At 39.5% G+C, this 14,291-nt stretch overlaps 1 protein-coding gene and 1 non-coding gene across 10 annotated transcripts in view; both read right to left on the bottom strand.

Moving 5' to 3' along the window:
• TNIK (TRAF2 and NCK interacting kinase) overlaps positions 1–14,291 on the bottom strand; it is a 410,743-nt gene that overhangs the window by 284,307 nt on the left and 112,145 nt on the right. The gene's annotated exons all lie outside the window — the stretch shown is intronic.
• Positions 9,762–9,834, bottom strand: TRNAH-GUG (transfer RNA histidin (anticodon GUG)). Its single transcript has one exon. It is a non-coding gene; the product is annotated as a tRNA-His (tRNA).

Genomic DNA, 14,291 nt, shown 5'->3' with positions numbered 1-14,291 from the left:
CTTGAAGATATTTTGTTTGAAAAGAAGAGGGTAGGGAGGAGAATGGAGTCTCTTTTGAATGTAATTTTATTTTGCTTTTCATTTATTTTTTATTTTATATTGGAGTATAGTTGATTTATAATATTGCATTAGTTTCAGATGTATGGTGAAGTGATTCAGTTATACATATACATGTATCCGCTCTTCTTCAGATTATTTTCCCATATAGGTTATTCCAGAATACTGAGTAGAGTTTCCTGTGCTTTTTAATTTTAAATTCAAATTTAATCATTTGGAAATTTAACATAAAATCTGGCTTCTCTCAAAAAAAAAAAAAAAAATCATAAGACCTGACAACAATTCCCATGGCAATGACTGGGAAATGAGTAGCCAAGTCCCCTTTGACCTGAGAGGACTGATGGGTTTTACTCATTAGAATGACCTGTCTGGAAAGCCTCATCCTCCTGTAAGGTCTCTCAAAGGTTTTTTCAACTGTCTAGACTGGGGAAATTCTAGAAAGGCCCCATTTAGTGTCCATGCACCACATGCTCAATTACAGGAGAGATACAGCACCCCTCCTGCCAAAGATAGTTTTCATTGCCACCTCCTTTCCTTCCCTGACTGACTGGGCTGGACAATCCAGAAGTACTCCGAATGGAGCCTGAGAGCAACGCTCCCAGTGCCATGATTTTGTTTCTTTCCCTACACCATCACCACCATTACAATCACCACCACTCCCTGCACCACTCAAGCACCAGGGCCTCCTCCATAAAAAATCCTCCCTGCAAGCTAAAGAGGATCTTCCCAAGGTCCATGAGAATCTCCAAACCCAAAAGCCTCAGGCTAGCAAGAGCCAAAAAAAAGAAGATATACAAAACACTACAAACTTTGCCAAGGAAATAGATCCTGTTAGATTCACAATCTCTGGTTCTGATTCAGGTCTCTTTCCTGGGTTTGGCCTTGTCACCTAGGCCCTCTAAATCCTCATTTCCCTTTCTGTAAAATGGGGATAACAAGACATCCTTCACAAGCTTGCTGGGGGTGTAACGAGATCTTGAGCGTGAAAATGTCCTTCATGGGTCCTGGTGTGCAGTATGGGGCTTGGTGGATGTTAGGCGAAGGTGAAGTAAGTTAATAATATGCTTTTACTTCTTCTGCACCCAGGGTAACATGTCCTTGTCTGGACAGCTACTCCTGAGAAAATAAAATATCAGTTGGCTTATCTGCCCCTGGGTACAGGGTATATTTGCACCTTCCAGTAACTTCTAATGTCAAATGGGTCCATTTCTTTTATCATTGTTTATTCATTGATGTGCTGAACAAAATGACAACTTCATTTTGTAAAGTAAAAGATTGGTGCCAAAAACAAGCATAGAAACTGCATCATTAGCACTGAATCTAATAAATCCTGTATCAGAGATCAGAAATGGAGTTCAGGGCAGGAAAGGTGACTGACTACTTCCTTATGAAAGAGACCCAAGAGGTCAGGGCAGAAAAGGAGAGGTTTAAGTTCCACCTAAAAGCAGACTAGAAGCTCACCTGGAAGACAATAAGAAGAGAGGCATTCCAGACAGAAGGCCCTCTGTGCAAACAAAGACAAGGAGACAGTGTCAAGTGCTTTTGAGAAAATACAAGGAGTTTAAATAACTAATGCACCAGCGCTAGTGAGAGAGAAAGGCAGGCGTTGAACCAGAGGACCCAGCATCCTCCCATAGCAGGGCTTGGATACTGGAAATGAGAAGGTTTTAAGAACTGGAAAGATGGTGTCAGGGTTGCCTTTTAGAAAGATCACCCACGCAGCCTGCAATCTGTCTGCTGTTTTGGTGTGTCTGTCTGTCTCTCTACACACACTCCTCCACTGTGACTATAGGAACAGAGGGCCCCTCCCCGAGCAGATGGAGTGAGCAGAATAGAATCCTGGAAGGGGTGCATGGAGAGATGCAGGAGAATGACGAAAATTGGAGGGCACACAGAACATAGATCATCTCCATCAGGACCCCTGGGCAACAGAGATTTTTCAGGCTAAAGGGCTGATGCAAGCCCACATTAGGGCATCTGGAAACACCCTTGCTCTGCAAGGGTCTCAAAAATATGACACTCAGTGTGAAAGAGCCTTCTTAAAATACTCTAGCATCAGCTAACTTCCGGCATTCCTTCTTCTTTCTTTTACATATTAACTACCCCGACGTTGTGCCAAAAAAGAAAAGGGTGGCCAGGGTAGGGTGTGGGACAGACCCATGAAGGCCTGAACAGGTGCTGCTGTTTACTCATCAAGTCTAATAGCACCACAGTGTTACTGGACCTCAAACATGAAAACCATTTCCTTAGGGAGAAGCAAAGTATAAAGGGAACGTGACTTTTATTAAGTTCAAAACTTGAGTCCTGAATAGTTGATCTATTCACTTGAATAACTGGTAGCAGTTTTTTTTACCATAAACCATCACAACCCCTATGATGACAGAATCTATTATTCAACTAGTGTTAACATCAGATCACTATCATTTGAGGTGACTTTCCTTTTTAAAAAAATAATTTATTTATTTTGCTCTGCCAGGTCTTAGTTGCAGCATGTGGGATCTTCGATCTTTGCTGTGGCAGACAGTATCTAATTCCCTGATCAGGGATTGAACCCAGGCCCCCTGCATTGGGAGCACAGAATCTTAGCCTCTGGACCAGCAGGGAAGGCCTTGAGGTGACCTTCCAAGTCTAATTTTCAGAGAGAGAGAGAAGACTGATCATGTGTCCCTTCAAAAATGTTCTTCTAAAAGCTAGTCACTAGCAACCGTCTATTAGCTTGGGTTATACTGGGCAATCTCCATAATGCAAAAGGGCCTGGCTGAGCACACACACAGTCAGGTCAGGATCATGTTTTATTGGTATTTCTATCCCCAGGGGCAAGCACAGTGCCTGGTCAACACTGGCATGAAATAAAATTTTGTTAAAATCTAGACTAACATAAGAAAATGCTTAGATCGTTTACTGCTTTAGTAAGGCAACAATTTTCAGGTTTTTAAAATTGGCACATGACTTATATAGAATAAAATTCACTTTTAAAGTATACAGCTTGATGAGTTTTGACAAATGTATACAATTATGTAGCCCCCGTGACAATCAGCCCCAAAGTTCCTCAGGCTCCCTTGTAGGATCCCATAATTCTACTCCAGGGAATCTGTTCTCCATCCTCAGAGTTTTGTCTTTTCTAGAATGTCACAGAAATGAAATTGCAGAGTAGACAGCTATGGAGGTTGATTTCTCTTATTTATATTAAAGATTTTGAGATTCGTCTGTGGTTGCAGTATTAGTTGTTCATCTTCATTGCTTAGTAGTATTCTGTTGTTTAGATGTACCATGTATTGTTTTCCCATTCTCCAAAGGATAGATACTTGGATCATCTCCACCTTTTGCCTATTATGACTAAAGTAGCTATGAACAGTCACATATGGATTTTTCTATTAGCTTAGGTTGTATTTCTCCTGGGTAAATACCTACAAGCGGACTTGCCTGGTCATACAGTAAGTGTATGAATAAGTTTATAACAAAGTGCCAAAGTGTTTTTGAAAGTGGCTGATGATGTTATATTTTTATCAGCAATTCCACTTGCTTCCTATCTCTGCCAACATTTGATATTGTCAGTCTTAAAATTTTTGGTCATACTCACAGTACAGAGTGTGTCTCACTGAATTTGAACTTGAATTTGCCTGATGACTGATGTCGAGCATCTTTACATGTGCAAACAGGCTGCAAATGCTTTCTGTGGTAAACCAAGTGTCTTTCAGTGAAATTAAAACTGTTATTCACTTAGATTTCTCCAATAATTCTGATTAATATTCAAAACTGATGAGATAGTTTTTCGTTTTCCTCTGTCTTTCATGAAATATTTCTAAGATAAATTAAACACTTCTTTGACTTCTCAGATTTCTTAACCATTTTCTTGTGGAAACAACTAAGGCATGTTGCCCACACCATTTAACTATGTGTTTTTGTTTTTTTTTAATTAGACCTGTATTTCATCTTCACAGGTTTTCTATCTTCTTCCTCTCTCTTAGGGGTATGTTGCTGTCTCTATGTTCCCCTCAAGTCACCCACCACACCAGCCATTTTAATCCGCTGTTTAATCAGCTACAAGCTTCTGTAATTATTTTAAAAAAAATAAGCATATGACTGTTAAGCATAGGCCTGAAAGACTCTCCAAGAATCAAGCCCATAAGCTTCTCCATGAGACCTGATGACACACATTTGAGGATTTATTTTCATGTCAGGGCTCTGTGACACGAACAGAGTCAGTTAATAATTGTCCCCAAGATCAGTGAAAAGAATCTCTATCATCATTTCCAGATATTCCAAGAATATCTGAAGGGACTTACTAACCAACTCTGATGCATCTCTGAAGGAGTCAGTTTTTCCAGTTCTATATCCATAAACTATTCCAAACATAAGCAGACCTCAGCAATGTTGCAGGTCTGGTTCCAGACCACCACGATTAAGCAAATATAAAAATAAAGCGAGTCACATGAGTTTTCTGGTTTCTCAGAGCATATATATTTCCACTATACTTTAGTCAGTTAAGTATGCAATAGCCTGATATCTAAAAAAGTTCATACCTAACTAAAAGATACTTCACTGCAAGAACCTATGATATAGTACAGGGATCTCTAGTCACTGCTCTGCAGTGACCTAAATGGGAAAGAAATCCAAACAAGAGGCTATATACGTATTTGTATGTTGATTTACTTTGCCACACAGCAGAAACTGACACAACAGCGGTGTAAAGCAACTATATTACAAAAAAGAAAAGAAAAGAAAACTGATAGAAAAAGTGATCAGATTGGGGTAAAAGGGAGAACTGGATGAAGGTCGTCAAAAGGCACACACTTCCAGTCATAATATAAATAAATAACAGGGATGTGGTGTAAAACATAATAAATATAATTAATACTGCTGTATGTTATATATGAAAGCTGTTAAGAGAGTAAATCCTAAGGGTTTTTCATCACAAGAAAAAAATTTTTTCTATTTCTTTAATTTTGCATCTATATGAGATGAGGGACATTCACTAAACTTATTGTGATAATCATTTCATGATGTATGTAAACCAAATTGCTATGCTGTCCACCTTAAACTTACACAGTGCTATATGTCAATAATATCTCAATGAAACTGGGAATGGGGTAGGGGTAAAGAACACTAACCACAGTCTGAGCCTTCAGTGAGTCATCATCTTTTTCCAATAGTAACATCAAAGATCACTGATCACAGATTACCATAATATAACAATAATGAAGAAGCTTGACATACTGAGATAATTTTCAAAATATGACCCAGAGACACGAAGTGAGCAAATGTTACTGGGAAAATGGTGCCAATAGACTTGCTTGATGCAGGGTTGTCACAAACTTTGAATTTGTAAAATACACCATATCTGCAAGGTGCAATAAAGAAAAGGAGGTGTGCCTTAACATATTATCATGTTTAAGGCCAGCACATTGGGGCGGGAATACAGAGCCTGCTCCAGCGCAGTGTATTAAAAATAAATTTCAAGGGATTCCCTTTTGTTCATTTTAATGACCTTATGCTCAGTGGAACCCTCATAGGTATTTGAAGTCCAGGCTCTCTCTGCCTGGAACAGCCTCTGGTTCCAACCCAGCTCCATTCCTTCCAGCAATCATGGCCTCGCTGCTCTAAGACGGTTTCCTCATCTATAAAATGGGAATAATAAATTATATACTGCCCACCTCAGAGCACTCTGTGCCAGCTAAACAAGAAAATGTGATAGCATTACTTTTATAATATGAAAACTCAGTAAATATCTTGCTGCAAACACATACTAAAGAAGATACAACTGCATCTTGGAATGCTTGGCTCATGTTTTTCAGCCATTGGGGTCTGAATTACTAGCCTGTGGTTCATCAGTAAGCCTAATTTAATAAAACAAGATGAATATAATTCAAATTTTAATTTACTCACATCTTTTTCAAGCTAGTGAACAGAGTGCAGTCTGCTCACAGAGCACACAGCTCAGGTCATCTAGAATGCCTAATGTTCTGCTCTTAATTATGCTTACTTGTGAACTCGACTCCTTTCTCCCAAAAGGCTACCAGCTCTCTAAGAACAGTCCTGGAATGCATATATAGAGCCTACATGTAACTGGTGTACCAAAGATACTTGGGCAGCAAATTAATTTTCAGAATGTGCCAGACTGTTCCAAAGCAGTCACCTTCTTTCAAAGATATCATGGAAGAAATAATCAGGCTGCAAAATGGAAACAATCCCTTCTTTGGTCCAAAAGTCCCTCCCCTGTCCCTTTCATCACAATGGCATAAAGATCCTTGGTCTTTTAAAACACAAACACATACACACACCCTACAAATTCAGAAATAAGCAAGGTTTCCTACTCTTCTAAGGCAGAACAGAAGTTGAAGAAGGATAGGTGGATGGACAAAGGATGGATGAAAAAAGCTGTTTAAGAAGCAGATGGAAGTACTTGAGGCATCTCAATAGTCCAGTGTATCAAAATTGTCACATTATTGAGAAAACAGACTCAGACACTTACCTGATAATTCAGGCTATGCCAAGGTGATTTTAGGAGCCCAAATCTGCCACAACCCCACACTCCATGCAAACGTTCCCCATCCACTAAGGGGTGCCTGCAGTTTCACAATGCGGTAGACAAGCCTCTCTCTGAAATGTTACTCAAAATAGCTTAGATGAGTGACATTTTGGGTGATATTAGTACCAATATTTCTATTCTAAAAAACAGGCACTGATTTTAATGTTGACTAGAAAACAGTCAACAGTACAAAGATTACAAAACCACAAGTTCATGGCTATCAATATAGTTGTAAATCGAGTAAAATTATCAGCATAAGGAAAATTAGTAATACTATATTACTATTAGTAATACTATAGATGAATCTGTCAAACCTTATTAAAGTTTATACTGAAGGACAGTGTATTTCATCGTATGTAAATTCTCCCTCAATTCTTAAAAAAATTAATAAAACAGTACAAGTGGGTGTGCAGATGAGGTAGGTATCCTAAAGCATTATGTGGAATCAAAAGGGTGAAAAACAAGGTGATCATTCCACAGACATTCAACAAGTTCATCCATGTATGGACCAGGCACTGGTGATAGCTACAACCCAAAGAAAGTCTTTATCCTTAAGGTGCTTCCAGTCTAATAAAGGAGAGACCTAACACCAAAAATACTCCAGATATTCATTCTGGTTCATCAAGTACTGTTGAATCTACTATCTCATTTGACTCTAATGGAGGAATTCCTGAAGTCAATAGAGCTGTTTCTAGAGATTTATAAAATGGACACAGTGCCCAGCAAACCCTGGTAACCCTATCTCTAAGAAGGGTTCCTCCACATCAGCATATTTTAAAGATTTCTTGCATCTTCTTTATATTCTTTACAGGTTATGAAACAGCCACAAAAATGTCTCACTTCAAAGTAGGGGTTTTGTGGTGATAATGGTGGTGGTGATGGCAGTGGTGGTGACTTTGTGTTTTCATTTTCCTTTTCCTGTAAAGCAGCTGTTTTATGGAAGGAACATACTATGGCCATTCAATACTGAAAACTGTGTAAACCACATCCAAGAAAGGAATTACTTGTGGCCTCATTTCAGGGAAGTATTAGATGATCAGACCTTCCTTGCATTTTGCCCAGCTCAGAATTATAAAAGCCAAAGGCTAAGTTTTGTGAACACTGCCACACCAAAATTCTATTATTTAACTGTGTTTTTTAAAAATCATCTCTTTTGACATCAACATTAAGAAATTCTCATTTTCCTTAACTGATTCCTACTTGAAACTATCCCCATTTGATTAAACAAATTTGCTAAGATGGCTTAGGATTCTTAGCCTTGCTAAAATTATGGACACTATTTTAGTAAGAATATTTAATTCTGTATAATTTACAACATAGTTGGCATAAGATCCAACCAATATAGAAGCTGCTGAGATTAATAACTCATTTGTACACATATCATGTACTTAGAGCTCAACTCCAACACCATCAAGACTTTTCCTAAATTTGTGTTCCCTATCCCTTTATTAGAGATAATGAATTCGTCTCACGGACAGGAGCAGATAATGATTTCCATGGTCTCAACTGATATGAATCAACCCCCTTGGAGTTGGGAATATGTCTTAATTGCATCCTTGTTCTTGAACTAAACTACTGCTTCCATTTGATTTCTTCCCTTTTTAACTTACGCAAATGATTTTCATTCTTACCTCACTCATCAACTTGTCAACTGGAGAACAGGAGCTATTTCCTTTCTTTGTTTGGGATTCTGGCTGCAACCCAGGCACCATTTTCCAAGTAATTAATGAGCCCTGCAATGTCCTGGCTTGTGACCACCAGCCTCTTCCTTTGTTACATTTCTTGCTGGTAGAAGGACTGAATGTGAATGCAGGCAGTAGACTGCCACTTAATGAAGAGCAAGCTGCTATTTTTAGGTGAAAATATCCTAAATTCTTTTACTTTAGCCACAAGGCAAAAGTGTGTGTTTATAGTTGCACCGGAGGCTCATGAAGAAATCTGAGAAGCAGAGGTATTTACGAGTTAAGAGATTTCTAACAGGCAGGAGCTGTCACAGAACACACAATCTGGTTGGGGGGACTCAATCTTTGTTCCCAATTGCCAGCCCAGAGTTGCTTTTTGTGTATCAGCAAAGAGAAAACATGAGAAGAAGCAGTTTTCGGTGAAGGATAAAAAGAGGTCAAAAATGAAAGTGGACTTTGTTTCCTTCTTTATTCCTTAGAGGCAAGGGGATAAAATTTTGAGGTTTACTTCCCCATGATTACTCATGTATTCAAAAAGTATAGTTTTAACGTCTTCTAGGTATCCAGCATTGATCTGGGTGCTAGGACAGTGTACTCATTAGAGTCCTTATCCTCATGGAAGAGTTTGGTGGAAAGAGACTGAAAAGAGTAAGTGGATGAATGGATAAATGACAGATTCATGATGAAGGCTGTATTAGAAAACAATTAAACAGTAAGGAGAACAAGAAATAGGAAGTCCAGAGGGTGAGGTATTATTTCCTAAGAGGCAGTCCAGGAATGCCCCCTAATAAAATGACATTTGAGCAGACACCTGGGGGAAGTGAAGGATCAAGCAACAGGGACATCCCAAGGAGAAGATTCTAGGCAGATGAAATAGCAGACACAAAGGCAATGCAGTCAGTTCATGCTTAATGCAGGTAATCAGTCATTTCTCTAAAAGCTTAATAATCCATGCAGAATTGAGCCACTGTAAATAAATAACCACTCTTTTAACACCCAAAACATTGACTTTACCATTTTTGAAGAAAAATCATTGAATACGTGTTATGTAATCTTCTGCCTTGTTAGAGATATGGTCCATAATTAAATCCTGTCTGATGATTTCCATGAGTAAGTATCATACTTCATTCATAGACATATTAAGCACATAATCTAAGTATCACATTCTACTTATTTTATTTATTGAACCTAGTTTTTACCGGGTAGTGTGTGAGTTGCTGGAAATAGTATGACAGGCAAAGAAGATAAGTCTCTGCCCTTACAAAGCTTACAGTCAGATAAAGGAGAAAGACATTATTCAACTAGATATACCTTAATCTGAGAGTAGTGCCCTGAAGGTACGTGAGTGGAGCATGGGCTAAGTGTAAGTGTAGTCGCTCAGTCCTGTCCGACTCTTTGCAATCCCATGGACTGTAACCCACCAGGCTCCTCTGTCCATGGGACTCTCCAGGCAAGAATACTGGAGTTGGTTGCCATTTCCTCCTCCAAGGGATCTTCCTGACCCAGGGATCGAACCTGGGTCTTCCGCATCACAGGCAGATGCTTTACCCTCTGAGCCACCAGGGAAGCCCATGGAGCATGGGTTAGGAGAGCACAAAACAGGGACTGGGATCTTTTGGAGGATGAAAAAAGGTTTTTGTAAGGAAGTGATATGAAGGAGTTAATAAAAGGAGAAGCATTCCAGGAAGCTGGAACAGCATGTGTGAAAGCCCTGAGATGGGCGGGAACAAACTGGGTTTGCTGTATTAAAAGAAAGCAATGTGCCTGAATCCCAGAGAGTGAGGGAGAACAGCAAGAAAACTGAGTTAAGGCTGTAGTCACATCTGAATCTTGTCTTGATCAAATGGGAAACCATCTGAAGGGTTTCAGGCGGAGAAAGACAGTCAAGTAAACATTTTCGTATGACTCACTGTCTGCACGGTGGGAATGCAGGGTGCAGGGGTAACGTCAGGGGACAGTCCACTGCAGATACTCAAATGAGAGATGTTCATTGCTTGGATGAGGACAGTAGTGGTGGAGACAGAAAACAGAGGGACCAGAGAAGTAAGCAAGCAGGGTGAGCTGAGCTTGTTGATGGAATCAGATTCAGAAGATTAAGATGTTATGGGTGATGCCTACTTGGTTTTTGGAGTTATAATGATATTCTTCATTCATTTGTTCATTTGCTGGAGAAAAAAAAAACAATAACAAGATATCCTAGCTCAGGCACCAAACACATAGAGCACAGTACATCTTGGCAGTCAGGCTGGTTCTAAGTAGTATCTCAATCTCTGATACTCAAGTTCCTCAGTGGCCCCAAAGCTGGCCTCTGGCTGAGAAGGAACCATCAAAAATAATCGCAAGAGAAGCCTATAGGCTACATTAGGCTCGGGACAAATGAGCTCCTAATCCAGATGATTTCTGTTTCAACTCCATTATGGTGGCACTTAGCCCATCACACCTACAGAGAAATTAGCAAAGTGGGTGACTCATTAGGATTTTCTTTCCAGAGAGCAAAGCACCTAAATAAAGACCCTTGCATTTAGCGTACAATACCAAGAAGACATCTGAGCAGCAGCAGCAGCAATTTGGGAGAACTTCAAATGTGGCATTTAGGTTTGAGAGAGGAAGTTCCAAATCAGAGAACCGATTTCACAAACAAAAAGCTTTTATAATGGCCTGTCCTGGAGAAGACAGTAATGAGAGGACAAAGAGAAAAGCCATCCTCCTCTAAATACCTAGGGAAGTGACTTCTTAAAAAAGAGCAGGTGAAAAGAAGAATTTTAATGTCATCAAGAATGACTGTTCTTCCTCTTTGCCAGAAATAGCTAGAAGAGGCTAAGTCACTCACGAGGCCATAAAAAAGGAGGTGCTTATAAATGAGCACGAAGCCAAACAGTGCTTTATATATTTTTTTTTTATGCTCATCCAAGAATTTAATGGACTTTATTTACCTTAAGATTACCTGTTTATGGTCACAACAGGTTAGGATAATACCTGTAAGTTTGTTTTTGACATATATCCATCATAAACCCAATTCTTCTTTCATTTATTTTTTTAAAAAAGACTTTCAAAGCCTTAAATATCTTATGGCTTGGATTCCAAACCAGACAACATGTACCCCTGGGGCACATGTTATCCTATGGAAACTGAGTGTAGTCATCAGTCAGTCATTAATAAATAAACTGTAATCTGCCTTCACTGATCAAGCTTGCTTTAATTGCTTTTACAAATATGTGCATGTTCTTCAAGCATTACATAGCTTAAATAAAACATTTGCCCTAGTTGTGTTTTAGAAACTTGGGGTCAACTGTGTCCAGTTTGAACTTGCGCTGGCTGGTTAAGACTGGTTAGCACCATTAATCCTCCAACTGGGCACGTGCCAGTGTCCAGCAGGTGATTTTTTGAAGTCAGAGGGCCAGAAACTCCACCCTCAGATTTTGCTAAGGCTGCTGTTGTATTCTGTATACACGTCCAAGAAGTGTGTAGCTGAGTTATGCCTTCGCAGAACAACAGTTGTCTCACTTTTTTCTCATCTCTAATCACCTTTCCCCACACTCCCCATACCTCAGCTTTATCCCATAAATAAACGGGGTCCCCACCTTCTGGGAGGTGGACCTGAGACTTGTCTCCTCACTTGGCTGCCTTGAGAATAAACCCTTTCTTTGCTGCAAACCTCAGAGCCTCAGCATTTGGTTTGCTGCATAGATGGCAAACGAACCTGGTTTGGTTAACACTGTTCCTGTGACCAGTAAAGGTGGGAAGCTACAAAACCCTTTTAAAATCTACCTTTCCATAAGAATTATGTTCATCTGAAACAAACACAACACTGTAAATAAAATATAGTACAATATAAAATAAAAATAAGTTTCAGGTATATGGCAAAGTAATACAGTCATATATATATATATGAATTAACAAAAGCAGTTCCCGTCTTTTGATGGGGAGCTCTTGGTTTATAATATAAATGGCATTATTTTGAGAGAGGGATAACTTAGGTATGGCATTGGGTTTTTTTTCTTTTTGCAGCTTGAGGCAGTTGTAAAATAACTTAATGTAGCTTTTTGCAACAGTGTATTCTATAGTATTTTTTTCATTTGGTGAAATTTTAACTGTTAATGTTCTTGGCATTGTGCTTTGTACCATTTATTAAATAAAAATTATTAAAAAAAAAGAATTACGTTCAAACAAATTTAAGTTGAAGCAACAATGACCATCCTAGTGTACATAAAGCAAAATGCACCTGAATTTTCAAGATAAAACACAAAATTCCAAATCCATTTCATGTTTGTGGTTTCCCCACCACCACCTTGGAGGAGCCCCCAGACCTCTTGAGATCAGGGGATGCACAGTTACAGGCTGACACCTTCCTCAGGGACTGCAGGTACAGCACCTGGGACCACAATGCTTTTTGAAACTGACAAAAATGTCCTACGAATTTTAAAATCAGAAGAAAACAATGAACTCTTAGAGCAAACTAAATGTTTTAATATATAATGTTAATACATTTGTCTTTATAACAAGGAAGTTGTAAAATCTAACTTTAAATGCTTTTTATGGAGTCAAGAGACCACAAAGGCAAAGTAAGTGCCAAAGGCCCATGGAAATCACACTGTGAAACTGGGTAGCTGGTTCTGTCATGCTGGTAATCCTCAGAACACAAGGGACAATGGTATTTCTTAAAGTGTGGTGGTCACATAACACCATGACATGGTGGGACAATGGCTAACACTTTTAATTTGAAAAGTATGTATTATATATTAACATGTAATTGAAAATAATGGGTTTTCCATTTATGGTAGCAATAAAGTTTCCTTTTTGGAAAATTAGAAATTTGGATGCTGGCCTGATTGCATAATTCCATTTTCAATCATACATCATAATTGTTTTTCAGAATTAGTAGGTCACAGTGTTGAGAGCAAGAGATATTTGTTGGCTGGAACAAAGCACCTCCTTTTACTGGCTCATGAAATGATCCTACTTAAGTTTTGCATTGTACACAAAGAGGCAGATAATTGATAAAGATTCCCTGTAAGAATAAGACATTCATGTAAAAATGAGATCAGCCAGTCCAGTCCATCCAGCTGGGATCATTTTACAAGGGTCAGACAGTCTTGGAGCAAAAACTAATCACTCCGGGTCTGGAGGACGCCAGCTCCTAATTCCCAAGAGACAGAATCACACAATCAGATTGTTTACCCTGGCTCAATACAAATTTGACACATTTTCCCAAAAATGCCTGTCTGTGGCCCTGTCAAAGCAGGATGATGGAAAGTCACAATGATTTTCTGGCCTGGTATATCTAACATTCCAATAATCCATTCCATTTCAGTCTTGTTTTGGAGGCAGGGAAGGATATTTTCCCCGCCATACTTGAAATCTATTTATTCCTGCATGCTTTATAGTTCCCCAGATCGCAGGATCATTGTTGAATTTGAAGTAGCCAGTGGCATGCAAAGACCTTTGAAAAGAGCATTCTAGGGCTTCTTTTGCTCTGGTATGTCCCTGGTCCCTCAATGGTAAAGAATCCACCTGCCAATGCAGGAGACACAGGTTAGATCCCTAGGTTGGGAGGATCCCCTGGAGGAGGAAATGGCAACCCACTCCAGTATTCTTGCCTGGGAAATGCCACAGACAGAGGGGCCTGAGGTAGAGAGGGAGATCATTATTCCACATGTGATATTAAGGGCATCTCTTCTGTCACTGAGCCATCTGTACTCCAGTGCCCAATGATGCAGAGGAAGCAACTAATAATGTCAAATTCTCCAAGATGGCGAAGCCTTGACCTAAACGTGTTTAGTACTCAGTGGTGGTGGGAGTTTAGTCAATAAGTCGTGTCCGCCCCATGGACTGTAGCCCACCAGGCACGTCTGTCCATGGGATTTTCCAGGCAAGAATACTGGAGTGGGTTGCCATTTCCTTCTCCAGGGGATCTTCACAACTCAGGGATCGAACCCCGGTCTCCTGTACTGCAGGCAGATTCTTTATCATCTGAGCCTCCAGGGAAGCCCTTAGTACTCAGTAAGCTTCTCTAACTCAGGGTA

This window comes from Moschus berezovskii, chromosome 1 (assembly GCF_049115385.1).
Source record: "Moschus berezovskii isolate FMDL1 chromosome 1, NW_MosBer_1.0, whole genome shotgun sequence".
In the NCBI taxonomy this organism is placed as follows: Eukaryota; Metazoa; Chordata; class Mammalia; order Artiodactyla; family Moschidae; genus Moschus; species Moschus berezovskii.
Note: the sequence above shows the minus strand (reverse complement) of the source record. Positions and strands in the feature narration are given on the sequence as shown.